Below are 27,965 nucleotides of genomic sequence, written 5' to 3'. Positions count from 1 at the left end.
GTAGGCAGGTTATCGGTAGAGGTATGTCATTTGGTATGAAGGAGAGTGTAGAGGTATGGTGAAAGACAATTAAGGTATTGAGAAGATTAACATGAAGACTTGTCAAACCGGTATGGTGGAAGGCAAGTAGTTATTGAGACTATCAGTAACATCACCGGTGTGAGGTGAGATGCATATGTGTGTTGGCATGTTGAGTGATAACCAGTAGATTTTAAACTAGTTTGGAGTTTGGCTATCTATTTATGATGAAGAGGCAGAATGTTAAAGTAATAACAAATCACCAGAGGTGAAGGTGTGCTACCGATGTAGTGTGAACTACCAATTAGTAGGAAGAGAAGGTCTCACCAGTAAAGGTATGTACTAGTATGAGTTTGTTTAATATTCAAGCAAGAACTGACTATGTGTCGGTAAGCTAAGTGACTGACCATTGTGATTCCATGTGGAGTTGATGTAGAAAACATACAGAGGTCAGTAAAGCCTCCATTGCCATGGTTATTCAAACAGCTAGTCAACATTAATGAAACAACCAAAAATCACAGGATTGTAACTAACTGATGAGACTTGAGGGAGAAAAGAATAACAGATGAAGATTAGGGAGCAGTTGGCACCTAGATTACACCAAATAAAATTAGAGTGAAAGAAGACCTTGGAAAGGAAACAGCTGAGCATTTTATGAGTCAACAGATTTCAAGGTAGAAAATCATGTATGAGATTTCTATCTTTAGCAAGTATGCATTAGATAATGGAAAACATGTACAGAAGCATTCCTAGAGTATAGTTGATTGATCCAAGACAGACTGGATCAGATCTCATACTGATTATGTTGAGTAAAGGAAACCCTAACCACTTTGAGTTTGAATTATTTCTTGGTGGGAAAGCTCAAGTTTAAATATGATGACTTGAGACTGTTGTTTTTGCTGTTGCAAAGTGAAGACAAGTGTAAATTTTTTGTCTAAATGTTGAAGAGATAAACACTTCAAGTGTTTATGAGTGAAGATCTGACTAATAAGGAGAAGCAATATAAACTGGTGTAGGGAACCACAGGTAGAGTGTGCATTGATCACAAAGGTGATAAACCGGCAAAGGTTGTGTCTAATTAAGAGTGATCAAGTGTGAGTTGAAAGTGAAAAGAAATTATGATTGGGGATTTGGAAAAGTTATCAAGAAATTCAAGTTGTAGAGTGGGTGGAGAGAATATAGAACCATAAGCGAGAAACTGGCAGAGGAGAATATTGTAAGGTTGCAAAATTTCATTTGCAACAGTGATTTCATTTGTATATATGAGATTCATATTGTTATCACTAAATTGTAGCTTAGTGCAGGGGTTGTAGCTCCTTTAGGTTGTAGCCTATAAATTGTGTAGGGGTTGGTGCTCCTTTGAGTTGGTGCTCATAAATCAAGGGTTGGTGCCCTAAATATTGTAATCAAAGTTTCATTGTGAGGCTAGATTGGAGTAGAAGATCTCTAGCAGCTATTCTCATCGAGGTTTTTTCCACATTGGGTTTTCTTCATATATATCTAATTTTGTGTGATGTATTCTTGTTCATATGTGATTTTAATGTTTTAGCTAGTCCTTTAACACACTCTACTTGCATTGTTTAAGTTATCGGTTAGCATTCAACTTGTCCTCTACTTTACCAATATCTCTTTATTAAAGAAAAAGAGTTTAAATCACTGATTCAGTGCCCTCTCGGTTATCCATTGTGTCCAACAGTCTCTACCTCTATCTTATGACTATCTCACTCCAAGATAGAAGCCTCTAGGTCCCCCCAAAGGGCATCACCCTCCTCCTTGAGGCTATATTCTCCAACCCTCTCTTTCTCATCCCTTTTTCTCTTAGTTGTGAGCTACTCCTCCAAGGTCTGAGCTCGAGCCTGTTGTTCACCAAAACTAATTAACCCAAGTTCACCTACAGTTGATCTATTAAATAGCCAATTTCAATCTATAAAGAACCTCAGAACTTGGAAAACATAACATAGGACCCTAATTGATCCTCCTACACTTCAGGTTCTACTAAACCTAGGGGGGGACACCCTTTTGATGCATTAAATACAATAGTTACAAACATATGACTACATCAACAATCAGCAGATAGATCATTCCACAAGCTCAACAAATTAGAAAACACATACATATTGGCTAAATCTTGTACAAATAATGGATGAAACAGAGCTTGGAATGAATAGAACACAAACCCCCAAACATAAAGGGAAATAGATTTTTCTTTAAATTTGTAAATCTAAAACTATCCCCAAATCTTTCAAAAACCAGTGCCTTGTTCATTAGGCAACAGAGTCACACACAGAACTGCAAAATGCAAATCATAGCTACAAATTTATTTTCCTTACAAGATATTCTTGCATTAATACCTTATACTAATGCATTACTCAATTCCTTCACAAAATCATCAGATCTTGGATAAATATTTCATTATTTATGACTGATTACATAATTTAAAACCTTCATTGAAGGATACCTACAAACAATCACACAATCTCCTTGAAATTGACAAATTCCATCCTCAAGGATTCAATTTATAACAATGAAATACATGCCTAGAGACAATATTGTGTGGAATTTACTCATGTCTGACACAAGTAAGACCTGCAACTAGAAATAAACATCTCCAAGACTACAATGTAATCTCTATACCCTGAAACAAACCAAAGAGCTTTTACAAATTTGCGTCAAGAAGTCAGAATTGGAAGCCATGAAATCTGGAGCACTTCCTCCAAAATTCTGGAACCCTTACAATTGAGAAGAAATGGGAATAAGAAGAGGAGGGAAAAAGATTAGGTCTGCATAACACATTGCCAAGTGTCCCCCTTCTCCAACTAAATATTTTCCTTTCTCCTTCCTATGGGAAGTTCTCTCAAAACATCTCATATTTGTTGAAACAAACTTCATGTCTATATTCCTCATTCCGAGAGCTTTCCGTTGATATATAATACTTGCATATTTGGCCAAACATTAATCTCTGGTCGAATTAATCTCTCAATGCACCTCTGTCATTTAAATTTTTGAATTTCTTATATAGTTGGAACTATATATTTAATTTAAATTTTTCACCTGATTTTTGGCCTGACGCCCTACCACATGTCAGCCTGCGATTCGCTAACAAGGTCCACTAGGTGCCACCTTGGATGACACCTCATTAATCTGCCACTTCTCGGCCACCCAGATTGCCAATGGACTGCTTGCTTGTCGCCACCTCAGTGGGACCCGTGAACTCATCTGCCAGATGGACCACCACTTGGATCTGCCACACCACCTTTCACCATTTCATGAAGGGTAACGTGCATGCATCTTCAACTCATGAAACCATGTCGGTCGTTGATCTACTGCAAACCTACGTGATCTTTAACCTTCGCTTTTCTGCATGTGCTTTTTGCCATTTCGTGATGGTTAAATTTTGCACATCTTCCCTTCGCGAGATCACGCACACCATCAGATCTCTTACAACCTTCTCACCAGTTAAGTCGCCCTTTCACTACAAAATTTGCCACTGGAATCGGGCCTACGTAGGGTCCACCTAGTCGCCACTTGGCCTCCTTGGTCACCTCAAGAAATGTGCTTGCGCACGTGGGGTCCGCCTGGGTGCCCAACTGGCAGCATCCGTCAAAATCCTCTGAGCTTTGACATTATACTAGTGTGGAGCTTTGTATTTAAATACAAAAGGATCCCCCTCCACAGTCAATGTGGGATATATACATCTGCCTGGGACTATGCATTTTCTTAAGGTTTCACCTAAGTTTTAATGGCTACCTCTTAATGTTTCAGGTCAATGCATCCACAGAGGAATGCTGGCAATACACCTACTAATTTATATTAAACTTTTCTACATTTTTACATGCTACGTGGGAGGAATTTTGCCATTCAAACTGACAATGGAATTTGCTATGTTTCAACATTGCCCTCCAAACACCCACCACGCATAAGTCTATACTGGTTTACACCAGCCAATTCGCAGTTTGCAGAGAGTTTTTTATGGCCTCCTTTTCAATTCCATGTTCCACACAGGGAGGAGGATGCTGGAGATCATGGAATTTGGTTATACATCAGCCAATGCACTTGCATAAAGGTTTCTTTGGCTTCCACCAACAACTGCGCAGGGAGAAGATTAACCTACACATCTGCCAATGTTATTTGCTATGAAGATTTAACTTCAGCCTTCTAAACAACATACCATGTAGAGGATGATACTGCTAATTGCATTTGCTCTAGTTTCAACGTTGCCCTCCAAACACCCACCATGCAGAGGACTATACAGGAAAAGTCATGTGGAGTGTGGGATGCCCATATGCATTTGCTAAAAAACATTTCATGTTCTGCTTCTTCTCCAAATGTTGCACATGGGGGGGGGGGTTTAACTAGTATTCAATTGCCCATATACATTTGCTTAGGAGTTTGAAGCCTCTACCAAAGCCATGTAGAGAGGGAGGAATTTGATGCTTTAAACCTGTCAATTGCCATTCAATTTAACCCTCCCCACTCTCCACGTAGGGGCATCATTTGCTTGAGAGTTTCCAAATGCTGCTCAAAAACCATGAAGAGGGGGAGGCACGTGAGGGGGGGAATTGACTGGGAACCTACCCATTATATTTGGTTGGGGTTTCTAATGCCCACGTGACATGCCAATTGCATTTACATTGAAAACTTGGTGCATTTCATAAACTCCACTCAGAAGGTTAGACATTGGCCACTGGTCTATGGAGCATTTGGCAATCTATGGTGACCCTAGTATAACTCCAATCAGAAACATTATCAGGACACTCCTTTAAAATATGGAATTTTCCTTTTTGTTTGCACTTTCCTTCAACACCAGTTGACTTACATTCACCCATGTCCCCATGTAATTCAGATTCAACTATTGATTGCAAAATTTTAACCTCATTATTCATCTCTTTCATTCCTTCAGTCAGCTTCTCCCATACTATTAACGAATTGCAGTCAAGCTGAAATTGATATATATGTTGAAATGTGGCAACTGATCAGTAAAGTACTGTACACTCAACACATATCCTCATCGGGGTCCGGGGCTTGGCCGGGCCCTGTGCAGGGGTAATTTTGCCATTTTTTCGTTGATGAAAACCAACATTGTAATAAAACCCTAAAAGGCCGACTTTGCTTGTTGCCCTAAAAACGCATGTTATAAGCGGTTGGGATGCTTAAGGCATTGTAAGGTTGATGTACTATTTTTGCTAGATAATAAGAAAGATTGGACGGCTGTGTATGGTGGACGTAACCCATTCTGGGTGAACCACGTTAAATCTCTGTGTTATCTATGTCCTGTTTTATTTCTTTATCTTTTGTATTTAAATCTAAATATAATTGTTAGTTCATATTTGCTTTGGATCTGCTTGAAACCCTAACAATTGGTATCAGAGCGAGGTTTTCTATAAATTGGTAGGACATTCAGACTTGAGTGGGAGCAATGGAGGATTCCAAATTCAAGGTCGAAAAGTTTAACGGCCAGAATTATCAGTTATGAAAAATGCAGATGGAGGATTACCTATATCAAAAGGATTTGTGGTGGCCATGAGAATGAAAGACAAAGAAACCGACCATAATATTAGATGAAGAGTGGGACATTTTAGATAGAAAGGCACTGGGATCCATTCGATTATGCCTTGCATCGTCTGTAGCATTCAATATAACAGAAGCAAAAATGACTGTAGATTTGATGGCAACATTGGCTAAGTTGTATGAGAAACCCTCGACTTTGAATAAGGTATTTCTTATGAAGCGTTTGTTTAATTTGAAAATGAGTGAGGGAGGATCTGTAGTGGAGCACTTAAATGAATTTAATACAATTACCAGTCAATTGTCTTCGGTAAAAATTAGCTTTGCAGAAGAGGTTAGGGCTCTCTTGATTTTATGTTCTTTGCTAGAAAGATGGAATAGCTTGGTTATGGCTATAAGTAACTCTGTCTCTAGTAAAAATAATTTGGTATTTGATGATATTGTTGGTGTTATCCTAAGCAAGGAAATGCAAAGGAAAAGCACAAGTGAGACTTTAACATCATCGAGTAGTGTTTTGAATGTGGAGAATAGAGGAAGATCAAAGGAAAGAGGAAAAGGCCCTGGGAATGAGAAGTCATGAGGGAAGTCAAAGAAAGGACGCTCTCAATCTAGAGGAAAGAAAGATTGCTGGTACTACGGAAAGCCTGGTCATCTAAAGAAAGACTGTTGGTCTCAAAAAAAAAAACAAGGACACAAAAATGAAAATGACAGTAAGGAAGCTAATATTGCAAGTAATACTTTACAAGATGCTTTAATCTTATGTTTGGATAATGTTAATGATTCTTGGGTAATAGATTTTGGGGCTTCATTTCATGCTACATCCCATAGAAAATATTATCTAGATTATGTTCAAGGTGATTTTGGACAAGTATATTTGGGTGATGATGAGCCCTGTCAAATTGTTGGAAAAGGAAAGATAAAGATCAAGTTGCAGAATGGTAATGACTGGTTTCTGCAGGAGGTAAGACATGTTCCTAATCTAAGAAGAAATTTAATTTTTCTAGAGCAACTAGGTAGTGAAGGTTGCATAGTTACCTTCTTAGACAGTATGTGGAAGGTCACTAAAGGATCATTAGTAGTAGCTAAAGGTGTGAAGGTAGGCACATTATATCTATGTACTGGTAACACTTACTCTACCTTAGCTACTATAGATAAAGTTCTATAGGGACAACAACAATAAATGTTGCAAGAACAAATTCGATAATGTGGCACAATAGGCTTGGGCACATGAGTGAGAAAGGGATGAAAATCCTTCACTCCAAAAATCTATTGCCAGGACTAAAGAAGATTGATTTAGAGTTCTGTGAAAACTGTGTTTATGGTAAACAGAAAAGAGTCAGATTTCTCAAGGTTGGGAAAGAGAAGAAGAGTGAGAAGTTAGAGCTTGTACATTCAGATGTATGGGGACCAGTTCAGGTATCATCTCTTGGTGGCTCTTGTTATTATGTTATTTTTATTGATGACTCAACCAGAAAAACATGGGTATATTTCCTAAAACAAAAATCAGATGTTTTTGAAACTTTTAAGAAATGGAAAGCTTTGGTTGAGAATGAGACAGGAAAAAAGTTGAAGTGTCTCAGATTAGATAATGGAGGTGAGTATTGTAGAAAAGAATTTGAAGATTATTGTTCCTTAAATGGGATTCGAAAGCAGAAGACAGTTCCAGGAACTCCACAGGAAAATGGTGTGTCAGAGAGAATGAATAGGACTATCATGGAATGTGCGAGGAGCATGAGATTGCATGCTGGATTGCCCTTACATTTTTGGGTAGATGTTGTACATACTGCTATCTATTTGATAAATAGAGGACCTTCAACCCCTTTGGATGGGGGTATTCTAGAGGAGGCATGGACTGGTAAAAAGGTAAATTATTCTTTTCTAAAAACTTTTGGTTGTGAAGCTTTTGTCCATGTTGATAAAGAAAATAGAACCAAGCTCGATGCTAAATATCAGAAATGTACCTTCATTGGATATGGGATAGATGAATATGGCTATCGGTTATGGGATTTTGAAAATAAGAAAATTATTAGAAGTAGAGATGTTATATTCAATGAGAAGGTTATGTATAAAGAACAGATGCAGGAAAAGAAGCATGAACAGGACAAAAAAGAATATGTGGTGTTGGATGAGATTCCTAAAAATGAAATACCATAGGTACCTGATGCTCAACAACAATAGATTGTCCCACAAACTCCTGTAAGTGTTAGACATTCTAAGAGGACAAGTAGACCCCCTGAAAGATTTTCTCCTTCTTTGTATTCTATTTTATTAACGGATTCTGGTGAACCAGAAGAATGTGAAGAAGCAATGCAGGTAGATGCCAAACAACAGTGGGAGCTAGGCATGAAAGAGGAGATGGACTCCTTGATGAAAAATAAGACTTGGGACTTAGTCCCTTTACCTGCAGAAAAATGCCTAACAAATGGGTTTATCGGCTGAAGGAGGAGGAAGGAGGTCAGAAAAGATATAAGGCCAGACTTGTGGTAAAAAGTTTTGCACAAAAAAAGGGTATAGATTATGATGAAATATTTTCTCTAGTTGTAAAAATGACTTCAATTAGAACCGTACTTAGTCTTGTGGCTACAGATGATTTACATCTTGAACAATTAGATGTCAAAACAGCTTTTCTCTATGGAGATTTGGAGAGGAAATTTACATGTTGCAACCACAAGGATATGAGGTCAAAGGTAAGGAGAACTTGGTGTGCAGGTTGAAGAAAAGTCTGTATGACCTAAAGCAAGCACCCCGACAATGGTATTTAAAATTTGATAGTTTCATGGCTGAACATGGTTATCATAGATGTCATTCTGATCATTGTGTATATTTTAAGAGATTTGATAATGATAGTTATATTATCCTGTTGCTTTATGTTGATGGCATGCTTGTTGCTGGGTCTAACATGCAACATATAAATGATCTTAAACAGAAATTAGCCAGGTCATTTGCTATGAAGGATTTGGGTGCAGCTAAGCAAATTCTTGGTATGAGGATTACATGGGACAGAAAAAATAGAACCTTGAATTTGTCTCAAAGTGAGTATATAAAGAAGGTGTTGAAAAGGTTTAACATGCAGGATGCAAAAGCAATTAGTACACCTTTGGCTAGTCATTTCAAATTGATTAAGGAGATGTGCCCAAAGGCATAGGAAGAGGTTAATAAAATGTCTAACATCCCATATTCATCAGCTGTTGGTAGTCTGATGTATGCAATGGTATGCACAAGGCCAGATATTGCACATGCAGTGAGAGTTGTGAGCAGCTTTATGAGTAATCCGGGTATGGAACATTGGAATGCTGTGAACTAGATTCTTTGATATTTGAAAGGAACTACTATGAAGGCATTATGTTTCAAAGGATCTAATGCTACTCTAAGTGGATTTGTTGATTCTGATCTGGCGGGTGATATTGATTCACGGAGGAGTACTACAGGGTATGTTTTTACTATAGGGGGAACTGCAGTCAGTTGGATTTCTAGGCTGCAAAAGGTTGTTGCACTTTCAACCACTGAAGCTGAGTATGTTGCTGCTATAGAAGCCAACAAGGAGATGATTTGGTTGCAATGTTTTATGAAGGAATTGGATCAGACACAAGAGGATAGCCCATTGTATACTGATAGCCAGAGTGCCATTCATCTTGCAAAGAACTCTGCTTTTCATTCAAGGACAAAGCACATTTAGCTCAGATATCACTTCATCCGGACTGTTTTGGAGGAGGGTCAGTTATGGCTTGAGAAGATTCACACAAGTGAGAATCCTGTTGATATGTTCACAAAGGTAGTTCCACAGTAGAAGCTGATTTCTTCATCAGTTTCTATTGGTCTTCTTGATTGATAATTGTGGAATTTATACCAGTCAAGTCCTAATGTTTTATCTAGCGGATGTTGCATGTATAGTGGTGTCGTGTAGTATCAATCTCTAAGTGGAAGATTGTTGAAATGTGGTGACTAATCAGCAAAGTACTGTACACTCAGCATGTATCCTTGCCAGGGTCCGGGCCGAGCCCTGAGTAGGGGTTTGGGGGTGGCAGCCCCCGAGAAAAAAAATTTTGCCATTTTTTTGTTGATGAAAACCAACATTGTAATAAAACCCTAAAAGGCTGACTTTGTTTGTTGCCCTAAAAACACATGTTATAAGTGGCTAGGATGCTTAAGGCATTGTAAGGTTGATGTACTATTTTTGTTGGATAATAAGAAAGATTGGACGGCTGTGTATGGTGGACATAACCCATTCTGGGTGAACCACGTTAAATCTCTGTGTTATCTATGTCCTATTTTATTTCTTTATCTTTTGTATTTAAATCTACATATAATTGTTAGTTCATATTTGCTTCGGATCTGCTTGAAACCCTAACAATATATTGCCATGAAAAAAGAACATTTTGCCATAAAATCATTGCACGGGCATGAGCCAGGTCGGGCCCAAAAGTGGGTCCGACTAAAAAAAAATCGTTTTCATGTAACTGACCTTTGAAATGCCTTAGGAACCTTAAACATACCTTTGGAATCAATTGACACCATTTTTGGATCATCAAATTGAGTTTTGCAACTTTCAGGCGCTTGTGCCACATTTTTGGATTTAATCGCAAAGACATAATTTTTAAACTAGTCAAAACACCTTTCTGGGACCTTGCAAACTAATAGGCGTGTACTCTGATATACAAACATGAACTCTACCAAATTATTTCTCAAGACAAATCCCAAGTGAAGAAATATTAATGATCAAATATGACCAACTGGCTTTGTCGGCACTATGGACCTAATGAAGTCAATGCACAAGCAACTCATGATGCCTTTCTTAAAAATATCAAACAATCTTCGTAGACCCTCAAATCTGAGGCATAGGTACCTTGAAGTACATATCAATTCTTAGAGTACTCAATTCTACCAAAATACTGACTGGGTTCAAATGATGTGCTTATGAAAATAGCAACTTTAACTGATATAGCAATAAAAGTACGAAACACTGAAAAAGATGGCTCAGGAAACCCTTTTGAAAACTGATCAAACGGATTGGTAGGAGCTTAAAATTTGAAACATAGCTTGTCTTTTATACTAGCAGTAGCCCAGAAAAAACATTCTGACATGACATTCACCGAGGCATCTTTTACAAATGTGCAAAGCGAGGCTCTGACTAGCTGTCAAAACAAGGACTTGTCAAACAACACAAACTGCAAATGGATTGAGCTTGCTAAACTAAGAAAATGGATTCATAAAGACTTGAAATTTTTTTAGAGGCACACTTTTATGCATAGAATTCAATCCACTTTGAATTTCATCATGAAAATCAACAAAGAAAAAGTTATAGGAGCTCAAAGTAGGCTACTCAATAAAATCTGTGTTTGCACCTAAAATGCACTTTTAGCTCACCCCTTGAAATGGGTACCTGATCAACTGATTCAAACTAAAATCTGAAAGTTGCAACACATTGCATAGGCCAAATGAAAGGTGTGGGACATATTTCCCAAGCCTTACCCTTTGAAAATCAATTGGCTCCATTTTACCCTCTTTCTAACTAGGCCACCTGAATAAGATTAGGTGCCATTCTGAAAATGATAAAGAAAATTTTTGAAATGGGCCTCTCAAACTTGACTCAAATTTAATGAGTCCCAATAGTGGCTCTAACTAGGGATGGTTGATTGCAAGATCAACACAAGAATCTAGAATCTATGGTTAAGTAGACCACCCAAAATGGAATACATCTCTTCTCTTCTGAAAAACAGGGCTCCTTATTCTACCTAAATAGTAGGGCACTTTAATGAAAACCACACAACTGAAGCAAAGCAACTGTACAAGATATAGAAACATAGTTATGACTGAATATAAACTGTTCCACTTTCCTCAGCATTTACTTCTATCAAAAATCTGATTCTCATCACCTGATATCATGATCCAAACAAAGGCACCTTTCAATAACAATTGAGCATAATCCTTATAATCAAACCCTTCCATCATACTACTGTAACAACTGGTGTACACACCTCTTGTCTAATTTTTAACTTTATGGTCACACACTATTTCAACAAAAGTAAAATCATGAGACAAATCACTGTAGAGGCCTTCCCACAAGCTGCCATACATTTCACTATCCCAATCAACTCTATCATTTGCAAAGGCATCATCATGCTGAATTTCAAAAATAAAGCATTCCTTATCAACATTGTAATTCTCATCAGTACTCACCTTGTTATCATTTGCATTCATAGAATGAGGGACATTAACAACCAATTGATGCAAACAAGGAACATAAATATTTTGATTGAGATGTGATACTTCACCATGCTGATCACATTCTATACTATCCTTGTTCATCCAACTCAATACATCAGCATTCTCAATATCCCATTCACGGAAAAGAATGCATACCTTTGGTTGAAGAAAATCCTCAGCTAAATCTTTTTCATTCAAACTTATATCCACCTAAAAAACTTCCATTTGTGGTCTGAAGTAATCATCACACAACCCATGCCTCTTATCTTCATCATGAAGTAAAATTTTGCAACACATGTTACTATTGTTCAAAACTTCATCAGCATCAAAAACTTGTTCAACACAAGGGGAAACTTCATCATTTTCACCAATGAGATCAGCACCATGAACATTTGTATCAAAGGAAAAGAACTCCATCTCTGGTTCAAGCATACTATCAACATTCACATTCTCTACATGGTATTTCAAACTTTGAAAACATTCAAATATAGGTTCATCTAAATCTGAAAAATAAAACATTATCAGCACTTTCACATATGTTTTTATCTTCAAAAATACTTTCATTTTCAGATTCATGACTGAGATATGCAACTTGGTCTCCTCTTATATCACCTTCACAAGATGAATAATAATAACTCTCATAGGTATCCTTACCTGCATGACTGGCATTCATTTGCTGATCATAAGAAGATGAAAAACTTGGGTCAAGATCATTCCTATTCTGAAATTGATCTTCATTGTTCATTTTTATACCTTCAAGGTGCTGAAAATCGAACTCAGTGTCCTCATAATCAGCAACATCACTCCATTCTGAAACACATTCATCATTGGGTATACTTGCATTGAAAACATCATCACCATCATCCACAATTTCATTTTTAGTTTTATCAAACTTAATCAAAATCTGATTTACATCATATTGCACATCCTCACTTGCATATCAGCAACACTTAGTGATCCCTCAGTATTTGGTACTTCAACATCAAATACATCAGCAACATGTAAAAATCAATGGTCATCATCATCATTATTTTCATTATTATTAACCTTGGGAGATGCATGATTAACTTCATAATTTGCAGCCACATAATCAGCATAACCGGCATACAAATCAAATGGTACATATATATATATATATATAACACAAATCTCTTTGAGATCCCAAATTTCAAATTATTTTCAATGTCCCTAGCTATGTTAAAAGCTTCATACAAAGTTTTGGGTTCTTTGTTTCTCAATAAAAAACCCATCTTCTCGTCAAAGGCACTCATATAAATCTCCAAACATACTTTATCATCAAACTTATACTTGCTAGAAATTTTAGACAATGTTTGTGAAAACCTGATATTAAATATTGGTACCAATTCATCTTCCCTAATTTGTATGTACGTGAATTCTCTTAGCATATCATAATCACTCACCTTTTCAGCAAATTGGTCTATGAAGTCTGAAATTATTTCTTCCCATGAGGAAATACAATCTATTGGCAAAAAAGAAAACCAATCCCTTGCATCCTCTTTCAATGACTGGACAAATAACTTCATGCACACATCTTCTTGACAAATTTCAAACTCTCCCATAAAATCTGAAAATCTCTTCACATGTTGACATGCTGATTCTGATTTCTTCCCATTGAATATGGGCAAATACTTTCTAATTTTTGTGGGTATGGGATTTGGGTAACCTAGGATATCTTTGAAATTTAGAGCAGCATAATACTTCATACTGAAACTTTTCCTATTACATGTTTGTCACACTTCACTAGGCATGGCTATATGTGAATAAGATTGGGGCTGAAATAATTGACTCCACATTGTGACTTCTCAAACTTTAGACACAACCCCACCAAAATTCAACAACTTATAAATATGTCCAGCTACAAATTTATCTTCTTCACTTTTTGACATAAAACTCATGGATACTTGTGTATCATAGGAAAACGTATAAGATTTTGAAACTTAACAACACTTTGAATATGCAAATATTCTTTGATCTTCTTCCCTTTCAACAAAGTGGAAAACACTAAATAGGGAAACTATTTTTCTCTTTTCGAATACCCCAAAATATGTTTAATGTATTGAAATATCTGACTGTACCTAGATATTTGCAGCTGTAAACTCTTGTAGATCTAAACATTAACTTCAACTTTCAGCACAGTCTTTTACCTCAGAGTCGCCACCTCTTGTATAGAGGACATTTTTGAATAGCAGAATACAATTCACAAAAATTTAATTCTCTATTTTCTCCTTCAATCTCACTGCAACCAATTCACTCTAGGCCACAAACATATAGATTTGGGAAAATAACACCAAATCTATGTGTATCTTGCTACTGCACTTTCTTATCAAGCTTTTATGATGAAGAATTTGTGTAAATCTACATTAGCAGTGATATCCCATATCTCTGCACTATATATAGAACCATAAAACCTTATGCAATGCTAATTGCATAGACATTCAGCATTGGTATTGTAGTCACATAAATCTGTCCATTTTAATTAAATAAATATTTCATATTTATTTGATTAAAAATCCACTAACCATCAATTAATTAAATTAATATTTAATTAATTCATCCCCAAACATTCTTCTATTAATTAAATAAATTATTCAATTTATTTTAATTAATTCATTAAATCCAATTCAAATCAATTAAATAAATAAAATCAATTTATTTAATTAAATCCCCCTTTTCCTCTTTTAAATAAATTAAATAAAACATTTATTTAAATCATTATCCCCATCCCACTTGCATTTTCCTACAAATGCAAGTTGCACACATTTTGAAATAAATGAATTTTTATTTTAAATAAAATCCTATTTTCCCTCACCCACCAAATCCACTTGCAAAATCTAATCCCCTTCTAGATTCTTCTAACCCCTTCCTAATTAGCCTAATCCATCCCCTAATTATTGTCACATTCCTAAGCAAAATGGAGTCACTTCTCAAATACCCCAAAGTCTTTGAAAACCATTAAAGGCTTCCAACTTTCAACTACTTAATCTCCCAAAGTCTTCCAAGACCACTAATGGCTCTTACATGACCATTTATGTCTCTTACATAACCATTTATGGTTATTTCAATCTTGTCTCCCCAAACATTTATTGTTTGACCATATTCATCCATTTCACATTTGCACAAGATTTTATCCATTGGATAAAAGCTTTATTCTTTGAATAAAGAGTTTATTCATTCAAAACAACCTTGACTCAAAATCCCAAGGTCATATCAGGCATTTAATGCTTATTCCCTCTCCTCTCAACCTATCTCACATTGACACTTGTCATCCTGGGATTGGGTTGAAAGCCCTCACATGGATTTGAAATCATTCAATCCTGACCCTTGTTGAGATTGCTCAATCTCAACCATCCATTGCTCCATTTTTCCTATAAATAGAGCCCATTCCTTCATAATCCAGATCCTGAAAACTTGTAAGCATTTAGACTATAGTCATTTTAGAGAGCATTTTAGCATAAACAATCTAATCTCTTGTCTTTTGGTTAAAATACATCATTTTAGCATTAAAATAGTTTTTCATTTCATGTTTGGAGCTATTCTACAATCTCAATCCTCCATAAGCATCCATAGTGCAAAAAGCTGCTGAGAGCTACACTATTTTGGAACTTGGAGAGGAGAGGAACAAGGGAGAAGGAGCTAATCTCATGCTAAGAGATAGTTGGAGATGTCTCTTTGTCTTTACTTCTTTAGTTAGATTCATTAGCATGTGTTTTTAGTATCTCTCTTGGAATGCCTTCATTTGTTTTGGTTTTTGATTGACTAACTCTAACATCTTGTGTGTTTTGTGTTGTTTGATCTTGAACTAACATTGTGCCATTTAGGAGGGCATCATTTGGTGAACCCAACGTGAATCGAACACGCAACCTTCTGATGTTCATTTTTGAAATTAACATTTTTTCTTGTTGAAATTGCCACACAGGTCGCGCTTCAGCGCTATTGAACGCGTTTTAGCGCTGTTGAAAAAATTTCTTTTAGCACTATTGACCATAAAGTAGCGCTATTGAAAATGTTTTAGCGCTATTGACAACATTCCAGCGCTATTGTCACTGTTTCAGCGCTATTGACACAATTCTAGCGCTTTTGTCTTCTCGGGATTTTCTTTTCTTTAAGCGCTACTGTTTAAATTAGCGCTTCTGCTCACGCAGACTAGCGCTTTTGTATTAATCAGCGCTTCTGTAAAAACACAGAATAGCGCTATTGCGACAGAGTGTCGCCCAAATGGACTTGTAACCGAAAAATCAAAAAAATTAGGCTTGTGGAAGCCCCCCCCTGTGAGCATTAATTTTCTTAACTGGTTTCTTTTCTTTGTGCAGGTTAGATAACACAACAAAAATCACAAAATTTTTATTTTAAGTGCTTAAAAAGAACTTAAAAACACAAAAGAAAAAAAAAATAGTTTCATTGTTTTCTAGTTAGGGATACATTTTGTTTTGGTGCTTAAAATCAACCAAACAAACTTTATTTCTTGCATCAATTGGGACTTAAAAATCACAATCCACACTTCAAATTTTTGGTGCAGTAAAAGGAACAATCCACTTGTCTTTATTTTTTTGGCAAAAACAAATTTTCCTTCATGCAATCGTGTTTTTTTTTTAAAGTTGACCAGGACTTTCAACTTCTAGATTACAAAACATATTGCTTTGAAGTTAAAATGAACACCATGGCTGTTGGAGCAACATCTCCAAATAGTTAGATCACATTTGCAAATGCTGGATTAAAAGGAACAAGTGTTTTACGTGTTTGGCACGCTTGTGCACAAAAGTCAGTCGAGTGGTCCTACTTCTAACACACACTATCCTCTCCCTTGGCTCTCGTGGTCCTAGGTGCAAGAGAAAAGTGTTAGTAACGCTCAAATTTTATCTTTTTAAGAGAGGCTTGCCAAGGGATCGATACTCTTGGGAATGACCTCGAGCGGTAAATCCTTCGAGCCGCTATAGAAATCAGGTGAGAGCGAAAGCTGTAGCCTTGGGTATAGCTGTTCCTACAGTGTAACTGGCCGAAAGGACAAATGGGCCCCACCACCAGTTACAAGGCTCTTAAGTGAGTCACTACAGAATGAACTTATGTCCAAAGCCATCGAACATGACTAAACACCTTTAAGTAGTAGCCCACCTGTTCTATTGATTGAGGATATTTGAGGTATAATTTAGTGCAAGAGCATAGATGGTTTTGCTCCCAAGATACTCACCATACATATTTCCTTGAGTAGAAACATAGCTTTTTGAAAGGTCACTTGTGGCTTGATAAAAGTGGTGACTCCCCCATCATAGGGATCATCTATTTGTTATGCTCGTGCAAGACTTAGTATATCACATCCTTACCTGCCACGACGGGATTCATAAGGTATGTAGTACCAAAGTCGAAGAAATATCAAGATGTGGGCTAAATTTATCACAACTGGCCATCTGACCATAGGGATAAAGAGTGTTTGAAGTGTGTTCGTTTTACAGACCTAGAGAAAATTGAGCCGACTTCAGGCTTTGGAAATACACCTTAAAATAAATCTAAAGGAAGGGTCAAAAACAAGTCCAAGGATTGGGTTAATCTAGACCCATACTCATTTGTGCCTTTTTAGGCAACATTCTTGTGTTTGTGTGCTTGCTTTGTTTTCTTGTCAAAGAAAAATCAGAAAATCAATCCCAAAAACAAAGTATTCATCCAACATCTGTCAACACAACCAAAAATACCAAAAACAAAGTGCAAACAAAACAGAGTCACAAAAATTTATGACCATTCTTCACATCTTGCGAAAGAAGAAGTGTCATCAGAATATCAACCTGAAAAGGAGACCATTGAGCTCAAAGGCTTTAATCAAAAGGAGGAAATTCTTCTATCTCAATAGACAAATCTTTGTCTCACATAGAGTCTTTCTACATCGCATGCGTCTATACCTTCAAGGTAAAACAAACGAGTTTGATTCAGAATCATTGAACCGCAGAGCTTTTATGCAATATAGAGCTCTGAGTTATCACAAAAATCAAGGAAGAAAGATTAATCCCAACTTCTTCCCAAACATCTGTATCACCTACAACACAGCTCGAGAAGTGCCACCAACGCCTGAAAGGGAAGAAGTAGAGTTTGTTCCATTTGTAACACAAAGTTTTTATTGAAGTTGAAAACAAAACATCCATCATCTCATTCATACATCATTATTCCATCATCAATCCATCCCAAAACTCTCAAAACATTAAGAGGTTCTTGTCCCAAGTTCTCTTTTAGATATTGCTTGAAATCAAACACATCACATCACTTTTTAGATTGTTTCTACATCTAGGATAAGCTCATCCTAAGAGACACATCTACGCAGGTTAAAACTAGTTCATGAGTGAATCCTCTCATTGCTAGGTAGTTAAATCTGTAACACATCTCAGATTTCTTTACACCTTATCACATCCAAACTTACCAAACAAACAAGCAATTCAACGAAGGAATTTCGGTTACATCTACCTTAAAGTGCTAGAGATCCCCATACAACACAAATCACCAACCAATCAATCTTTCATTTCATCACCACTCATCATCATCTTCAATCAACTTCAAAAACAAACTTGCAAACAAAATGGCTCAAACCCGATCACGATCAAGGCAACGAGAAATAGAAATTGAGGAAGAAGAGGACAACCTCAATGAATTTCAAGAAGCACTTGGAGGAAATGTGAATGACGAAAACCCAAGTACTCCCACTCCGTCAACAATCGAAAGGGTTCAGCATAACCCTCACTTTAACAGATTGTTTGATGAAATTCTCAGGAGCAATGCGGATGCTCACTTCTTAAAACTCGCTCAAGAAGGAGCCAAACTCCCCTCTGACTTTGATCTTGCCCAAATAAGACAAGCATCAGAAAGACAAAGTCGCAATGAAGAGGAAAGGGGTAGAAATCAAGTCAGATATAACATTCCTCGAGGTAACCCACCACCTCCTCCTCCAAATGAAATGGAGATGTTGCGGCAACAAGTCGAGAATCTCGCCCAACAACTTCATAGTGGTGTTAAGACCAATCAATTTTCACTTAACGACATCTGTCCCTATCCTTTTGATAGGAATCTTTATATGCCACCCTTTCCACGCAGGTTCGAAACACCAAAATTCGAAAAATATAGAGGAAAGGGAGATCCCCGCGATCATGTCCGAGAATTTCATTCCGCTTGTCTTGAAGTGGCATATGAAGACACATACCTAATGTGCCTCTTTCCCCAAAGTTTGGGAGGAACCACCACATCATGGTTTTCCCGACTTCCAGGTGGCATTAGAACATTTGAGGAACTCATCCAGAAGTTCCTATCTCATTACTCTTATAATATTGAACGCGACATCACCATGGCTGATCTATGCAACACCAAACAAAAACCAGGTGAATTATTCTCAGTATTCCTGCAACGATGGAGCCAAATGTCTAGCAGACGTTCTCTTCAGTTACCTGAACGAGAACTAGTGGAAATTTTCATTTCCAACTTAAACGAAGAAATGGAATTTCACTTGGATGTCAAAGACACAGACTCTTTTAACGATATGATCACCAAAGGTATAAAATGTGAACGGGCACTCATCAAGAAAGGACTCATCAAAATCTTTAACGAAACAAAAGATGGTCCTCACCCGCGTTTCAATAGTGATAAACCGAACTTCTGGAACAAAAATAAGAATATCGTCAATGATGGAATTGTGGATGCTCGAACTATCCAAAATGCACAACCTGTGGTTCGGTTTGCAGGACAAAATCCTCCACCTCAAAATAACACAAATGTTCCTCTTAATCAAGGTCGCATCACATCTCATGATGAACCAAGACCTCGTCCACAAAAACAAAAACGCACATACACTCCCTTAGGGGAACCCATTGAAACGGTGATGCGACAACTCATTTCTCAGAATTTGATCACTCTACCTAAGTTATCAAACTATGAGCCTCAGGTCAAACCGGCATGGTGGAGAGATACTGAACATTGTGAGTTCCATCAAGGAAGAGGACACAAGACAAGTAATTGTCACCGATTGAAAGATCTCATTCAGGATCTTATTGATCGAGGAGAAATTGAGATTGAAGGACATGACCCAAAAACAACCAATAATGATCATCAGATGTTCAAGAATCCACTTCCATCGCAAGATCAAAGGGGTCCTTCCACGTCCAGACGAGGTCCTGATACCACTGATTATACGCAAGCTGCGTATAATTACACTGTCAATCACCTATATGATGCTAGTGAACAAATTGCAACTATCACCTTCAAAAATCCCACCTCAAATTGCAATGTTGTTACACGTCGTGGCAAGGTCACCATCAAGGCAGCTCCACAAGGCACCACCTCCATCCCAAAGCAGTACAATCTTGTGGAACAATTAGACAAAACCCCTGCGCTTATATCCATTTTAGAGCTATTACGCCTATCACCATCTCATAAAACTATCTTGGATCAAGCACTCCAAGAGGCGTCAGTCCCTGCAAACCTAAACACAGACCAATTTCAAGCCATGGTTGGAAATCTAAAGTCCTCCCCTTGTCTCACTTTTTCTGAAAGTGACAACTCTTCTTTCCAACAACCTCATAACGCCTCACTCCACATTGAAGGCTTTGTCAACCAACACAGGATCAAGCGAGTCTTGATTGATAATGGAGCAGGCCTAAACATCTGTACACTACAGTTGGTCACAGCATTGGGATATGCAATAGAATCAGTGGATCCTCGCAAGAAGATCACCATCAAGGCCTATGATGATGCAGAGCGTTCATCCAAAGGAGCTGTGGTACTACCAATCCGAGTGGGCCCCGTGGTAAAGCACATCATTTGTCAGGTTCTGGACCTTCCTCTGCCATATAATCTATTATTAGGGAGACCTTGGATACATGCCATGCAAGCTGTTCCATCTACCTACCATCAATGTATCAAGTTCCCACATAACGGTACAGAGATTACAATCCTGGGTGATACAAATCCTTTTGCTTTTTGCCATAATATCAGCCATCAACTAGAGATTACTGTTCCTAATAATCGGGAAGCCATTTCCTCCACATCATATGTAAATCCCGCTTCTCTTGCCAGTTCGAACACTCCTATACCCAAGCAAGAAAAGCTTAAGATGAAAGTCACAGAGGAAGGTCCTGGAGAATACAACTTGAGTCAGCTCTTTTGTGTGGGACAAATGCCCACTTCTCCTAGAACTCATGGTAAGCCACAGCAGTTACTCCAGCAACCACTAATCATACCAGCATGTGCCTTAACGCCTTTCATCCTTGGAAAGAGTCAAGAGGAAGAAACACAAGATGAGGACCTAGCAGACTGGATCTATAAAGACCCCGTTACCACTGATAAACCGCGAGTTACGCTTCCTACGGAGCAGTATGGCAAAGGCCTCCTCATTATGCAAAGAATGGGGTATGATGGTCAGAGTGCTTTGGGATCCTGCAAACAAGGACGACACGAACCACTACTGCCAGAGTTCAAGCCCAAAGGTAATACAGGCCTAGGTTTTGAAAAAGAAGTCCTGCCTAAACTCAGATTCAAAGGCAAACCCAGCAAACCATTTTGCCCACCTACTATAAAAAGGACACCTTTCATAATCAAAGCACCATCAAACACTATCCCCACTGCCCCATCGAGGCTCACAACCCCACCGCAACCATCACCAGTACCAAACATCCCACCAATCAAACCAGTAATCCCATCCACATCAGAAATCCCATCAGCAAAACCATTTGTAGCCGCAACTATATTGAAACCCGCAGCAGCATCTACGGCACCAGTCGTTCCAACAACAGTTACTAAATCAACACTGCCGATACTTCCTGTACCAGATCCTTTAAACCCCATCACGGTTCTTGCAGCACCGATCACCACAAAGGTACATAAACCAATCACGCCTGCCATGTTTAACTCCAAAGACATCCCAGTATGGTATAGCAATCGGATGCTGGAAAGTGATTCAGAGACCGACTCACATGAGTGGGAATTTGATTCAGTGCAACTTAACACTTCAGATGAGGAAGACACATCACCACCTCCACCCCGCAAAGACATCCCTGTTTATGGAGAAGCACAAATAAAGACCACTTGGGTACCTAAGCTGGAAACATCTTCCACAGACCCTACGTCTCATCCTACGCCTGATTCTGACAAGGAGAGTACCATCAACGACCTTCACCACACTGTCTTAACCCTCACTGATACATCTTCCGCACTTAACTTAATCGATGAAGTAATGCCCATTATCCACCCTGAACTCATTGAATGGAACCAACCAAATCCCCCATGTCTTGGCCTCTTCCAAAACGATGAGGCTATCATTGACTTTTTGGAATTGAGGGATAATCTACCAAGCGGGGATCACAAAGCTGGATTCGCCATTCAACTTAATAGCGCAGCATACTTCGGGGCGGATGCCAAACCCTTCAGCTGCAAAAATATAACATTAAAACATGGATCTTCCAGTGAAAACCACACTGTGGCACTGTTTGATTCGACAACAGTAAAAAGAAAGAGCGTATCCAATGGTGAAAACCTCTCTGAGGCGCCTGAGGATGAAGGGTTTGACATCCTCCCTGCTAGTACACAACAGGAACGATCAACGATTCTTATTGAGGAGACTAAAGAATACAATGTGGGGACTCCTGAAAACCCTCATATCATACATCTGGCATCTCTTCTCACTCCAGAGGAACAACCTCAATTTATCAAGTTCTTCCAAAAGCGTCAGATCAACTTCGCATGGTCATATGCAGACATGCCTGGGCTTGATCCTGATTTAGTCATGCATCATCTCATAGTAGCAAAAGGAGCTAAACCTGTCAAGCAGAAGCTTCGTAAGATGCATCCTCAGATTGCTGTGCTCGTCAAAACTGAACTCAAGAAACTCCTGGATGTTGGTTTCATTAGACCAATTGATTATGCAGAATGGATCTCCAACATTGTGCCTGTCGGCAAACCAAAAGGGGGCATCCGCATTTGTACAGACTTCAAAGATCTGAATAAGGCATGTCCTAAGGATGACTTCCCTCTACCAAATATCGACATCATAGTAGATTTGACAGCAGGACATGCCATGCTTTCACTCATGGATGGCTTTTCAGGATACAATCAAATAAAGATCGCACCACAGGACCAACATAAGACAGCCTTCACATGTCCATGGGGCACATATTGCTGGAATGTAATGCCTTTTGGTCTAAAGAATGCAGGAGCGACCTATCAAAGAGCAATGACCACCATCTTCCATGACATGATGCATACTATAATGGAAGATTATGTGGATGATTTACTAGCAAAATCACTCACAAGAGAAGGACATCTTCATATCTTAGATCAAATCTTTGATAGACTGGAACAATATCATGTTCGGTTCAACCCAAAGAAATGTGTCTTTGGAGTGACCTCCGGGAAACTTCTAGGATACATTGTCTCAAGCAAAGGTATTGAGGTCGATCCAGCAAAGGTTAAGGCAATCATGGACATGCCACCTCCAAAGAATATCAGTCAGCTAAGGACACTACAAGGACGGCTTCAATCCATCCGAAGATTCATTGCACAATTGGCTGATAAGTGTCACCCATTCACACACTTGCTACACAAGAACATCCGCTTTCAGTGGGATGACAAATGCCAGCAAGCATTTCAGGCGCTTAAAGACTATCTCATGAATCCACCATTGTTGATGCCACCAGATCCAAGTAGACCATTGTTACTTTATATCTCAGCGACAAGTACAGCACTGGGGGCACTACTGGCACAACATAATGCAGAAGGCAAAGAGTGTGTTGTATACTACATCTCTCGTACACTGGTTGGCTATGAACTCAATTACACACCTATTGAGCGAGCTTGCTTAGCAGTAATCCTGGCAGCCACTAAATTGCGACACTATCTGTTAACACACAAGGTGCAACTCATTGCAAAGATTGATCCACTCAAGTACTTACTCAGCAAAGCAGCATTGACAGGTCGCTTGGCCAAATGGGTAATGATTCTAAGTGAATTTGACATCGAGTATGTGGACCGTAAAGCTATCAAAGGGCAAGTCATTGCAGATCAATTGGCTGATGCACCACTCATAGGCGATCATCCCCTCATTTCCAATTTTCCAGATGAAGAGATATTCATGATCATAGAAGCACAGCCATGGAAACTATATTTTGATGGTTCATACACTAGGCACGGCTCGGGGGCAGGCATTCTATTTATCACACCTCAAGGTGATAGCATCCTGAAGTCTTACAGGCTCACATTTCCATGTACAAACAACATAGCAGAATATGAGGCCTTGATCACAGGACTCAGATTAGCCATACAATGGAAATTACAAGAACTACAAGTATATGGCGACTCGCAACTGGTCATTCGACAAGCAACAGATGAGTATCAGACCAAAGATGATAAACTCATGCCATATAAGCAAATGGTGGACACTCTAAAGACATCATTTACTACTATCACTTTTGAGCAGATACCAAGAGATCAGAATCGAGCTGCTGACGCTATGGCTACCATCGCATCTCTACTAGATCTTCCACAGAATTCAACACGCTACGAGTTCTTGGTAGAACAGCTTTGGATCCCCGCTTATGATATCCCCGAATCCGAAATGATATGTCACCTTGTCGGTTCTGAATCCCCATGGTATGGTGAGTTCTACACCTATCTCCGTGATCACACCCTTCCTCCCAACCAATCAAATAACCAACGTAAAACCTTCATTCGCCAAACTGCTCGATATACCATTATTGCCGAAACCCTATACCGACGCGGTCTTGATGGTACTCTCCTTCTATGTCTGGAACAGGATGAGATAACAAAGGCTTTGGAAGCAGTACATGAAGGAATTTGCAGGACTCACTCAAGTGGTCCATCACTAGCCAAGAAGATCATGCGAGCTGGATACTATTGGCCCTCTATGGAAAAGGATTCCTACTATTTTGTCAGGAAATGCAAGAAATGTCAAGTTCACGGCGACCTGATACATGCACCGGCCCAGGAACTGCAGCCAATCACGACACCATGGCCTTTCTGTCAATGGGGCCTTGACCTTGTGGGTAAGATTCATCCATCTTCATCCAACGGCCATAAATTCATTATTACCGCTACCGAATATTTCACCAAGTGGATCAAAGCTGTTCCACTTACCCAAGTCACCGGCAAGCAGATCGCCTCATTCATCCTCAACTACATCATCTGTCGGTATGGTGTGCCCATGTCCATTGTCACAGATAACGGTCTTCCTTTTAAAAATCAGGATGTCCGTGAACTTTGTGAGAAATTTCATATCCAACACCGCTTTTCCACTCCCTATTACCCACAAGGCAATGGTCAGGCTGAAGCATCCAATAAAAACATATTGAGAATCCTAAAGAAAACAGTTAATGATGCCGGTCGTGATTGGCATGTTCAATTGAATCCAGCATTATGGGCATAGCGAACTAGCATTCGAACCCCTACAGGTGCAACTCCTTATTCATTGGTCTATGGTGCTGAAGCTATCTTGCCTATTGAGGTCGAGATACCATCACTACGGGTTTCCTTGCATAATCTCATCGATGATGAAGCATATAGAGTATCCCGTCTTCAGGACTTGGAGTTACTAGATGAGAAGCGACAAGCTACATACAATCACCTCAAAGCCTATCAGCAACGCATGAGTAGAAGTTACAATCACCGAGTTAGATCTCGTACATTTGAGGTAGGTGATCTTGTTCTTCAAGAGAATCCTTGCAACCAACCAAACAGAGAACATCAAGGCAAGTTTGAATCAAATTGGCTCTGCCCATATGTTGTCACTACTGTATTCGGGTCCGGGGCATATCAGTTGGCTACATCAGAAGGAGAACCGCTTGCAGATCCAATCAATAGCATGCACCTCAAAAGGTTTTATACCTAAGGTGTACAAAGCATCAGGCTCCCCTACATATCAGAAAATACCAAAAACATTCAGACAAATGTCCTAAAGAAAATACAAAAACATTCAAAAAAGTAAAGAAAAAGCATGCATCCAAACGGTGAACAACCACTCCGGTGGCACCTTGGGTAAGTGCGATGGTGAAAACCTGGCAAACAGGCGCCACTCGTAAAGGAAATGACTCCATTATCTTTTTAGACTTGTTGCGATCACATTTACTTCATACATACATCCATCCATCCAAAGCCATGGCTTGTTATTCATCTGTCATTAAGAAAGTACTCCATGCGTCTAGCATCCCACTTTTTCATAGTCAGATCTAAAAACTGGGGGCAATACCCTTAACCTATTGATGGAAGTGGATTCTACATTGTCTTATGTATCATTACGTTCTTCATTCAGGCAATCATCAGACAAAATCCAAAAACATTCAAAAATGACTCACAAAATCCAAAAACATTCAAAAATGACTCACAAAATCCAAAAAAACATTCCAAACAACTCAAAATCCAAAAACATCGGAAAACCCATCAAAAAATCACACAAAAACATGGCAACACATTGTACATACTTATCCATGCAGATACCAAAACAAGCATTGACAAATACTCACACAAATGACCACTTATCACTCGACCAAAACAATCAACATCAACAATCAAACTGTCTTTTCAACAAGGATGCATCCTTCCTTACCAAAACAAAGACAAGATGACATTTTCTTTGATAAGAAAATTCTGTTAAGCTATCAAATACTTGGTTAATTTGTGAGTACAATCATTTGTTTATCTGTATCGGGATCTTTCAGCATTGTTTTTTATCGTTTGCGCATTATTTCCGATGAAGTTTTGGGGCATGTACTAATGGTGTCTACGTGGGAAGTTCACTAAGCTACGTGATCTTATGCACAATGCAGTCATAGATCACTACGGCTTGCTGACTACAGTGTATACCTCGACCATATGGGCATGAGCCATTACCAAGGATCCTTATTCTTTATTCTTTATGTATATATACTGTTTGGTTGCAGGTACAATGCTCATTCTTTGGTTCCTCTTCCTCCAAATTGGATAAAGGTTTTATTTTCTTAGTACGGTATGCACTTGTCTCAAGATCTGATCAGCCTAAGATCAAGGAGGACGATCCAAGTCATGCACGAAAGGAGATAATCCTTGTCTGTTCCGCAAGCAATACTCTGGTCGACTTGACCCTTATATCAAGTCGTTTGTATTAACTTGCTATATTAAAATCCATGAAAGAAATACTCAGGTCATCTTGAATCATTGTGTCAAGATGCTTGTATTCTCTTCCAACATTTTAAAGCTCAATGATGAAAATAGAGCACTATGGATCGTCATTTCACCTCATCTGTTTATATATTGCATTCCGTTGCATATCACCCATCCATTCATTCATATATAGGCTTTTACATGCAAAAATGACTAATAAAAACTGGTCTTCGATACAATCACGACCGAGTACTCTGATACATCATCAATGCATCATGCAAAGTCTTAAAAACCTTGCATTCCTCATAATCATATCATCCTTGCATTTAGGTGCATCTTGCATTACGTCCATTCATGTCATTCTTCAAAAACATTGCATATAGTTCATTATTGACATTAGTTGCAGTAAAATCATTTTCATCATTGCATCAATCATCAATAATTAGATCCATTCATAGGATTAAATTGTCTTTGATTATATTAAATCATTTTCTAAGCATTCATCTTATATCAATTATCCATTATCATTTGCATTCATTTCTTTATAGTAAAAAGATGCATTCATTCATTTCTAAGTATCTTCTAATGTTCATTTTTAGGATTCATTCACATTGCATTTATTATCATTACATTAAGGTGCAGTTATTATCCCCATTAGTTATCATATCATCCCATTATCATTTGCACTTACCAACATATTTAAAACGCATTTAGAATCATTCATTTAGGCATTATCATATAAACACTTGTACTTTACATTTGTTTATCCATCTACATTCATTTAGGCATCATCATATAAACATTTGTACTTTACATTTGTTTATTCATCTACATTCATTTTAAATATCATCATATAAACACTTGTCCTTTACATTTGTTTATTCATCTGCATTTATCATATAAACATTTGCACTTAAGACATTTCGTTTATCCATATTACATTCATCTAAACACATCTAGATGCATATCCATACATAAAATCATTCATCTAATCATTGCATTAACATTGTCACATAAATCGTCTCATCATTACATCGCAAAAGGAAACATCATAAAATCTTGTTCATCCATCAAAAACATAAGCATATATCATCTAGATGCATATCCAT

The sequence above is a fragment of the Cryptomeria japonica genome, chromosome 4, assembly GCF_030272615.1.
Source record: "Cryptomeria japonica chromosome 4, Sugi_1.0, whole genome shotgun sequence".
Lineage (NCBI taxonomy): Eukaryota > Viridiplantae > Streptophyta > Pinopsida > Cupressales > Cupressaceae > Cryptomeria > Cryptomeria japonica.
This window is presented reverse-complemented; position numbering follows the sequence as displayed.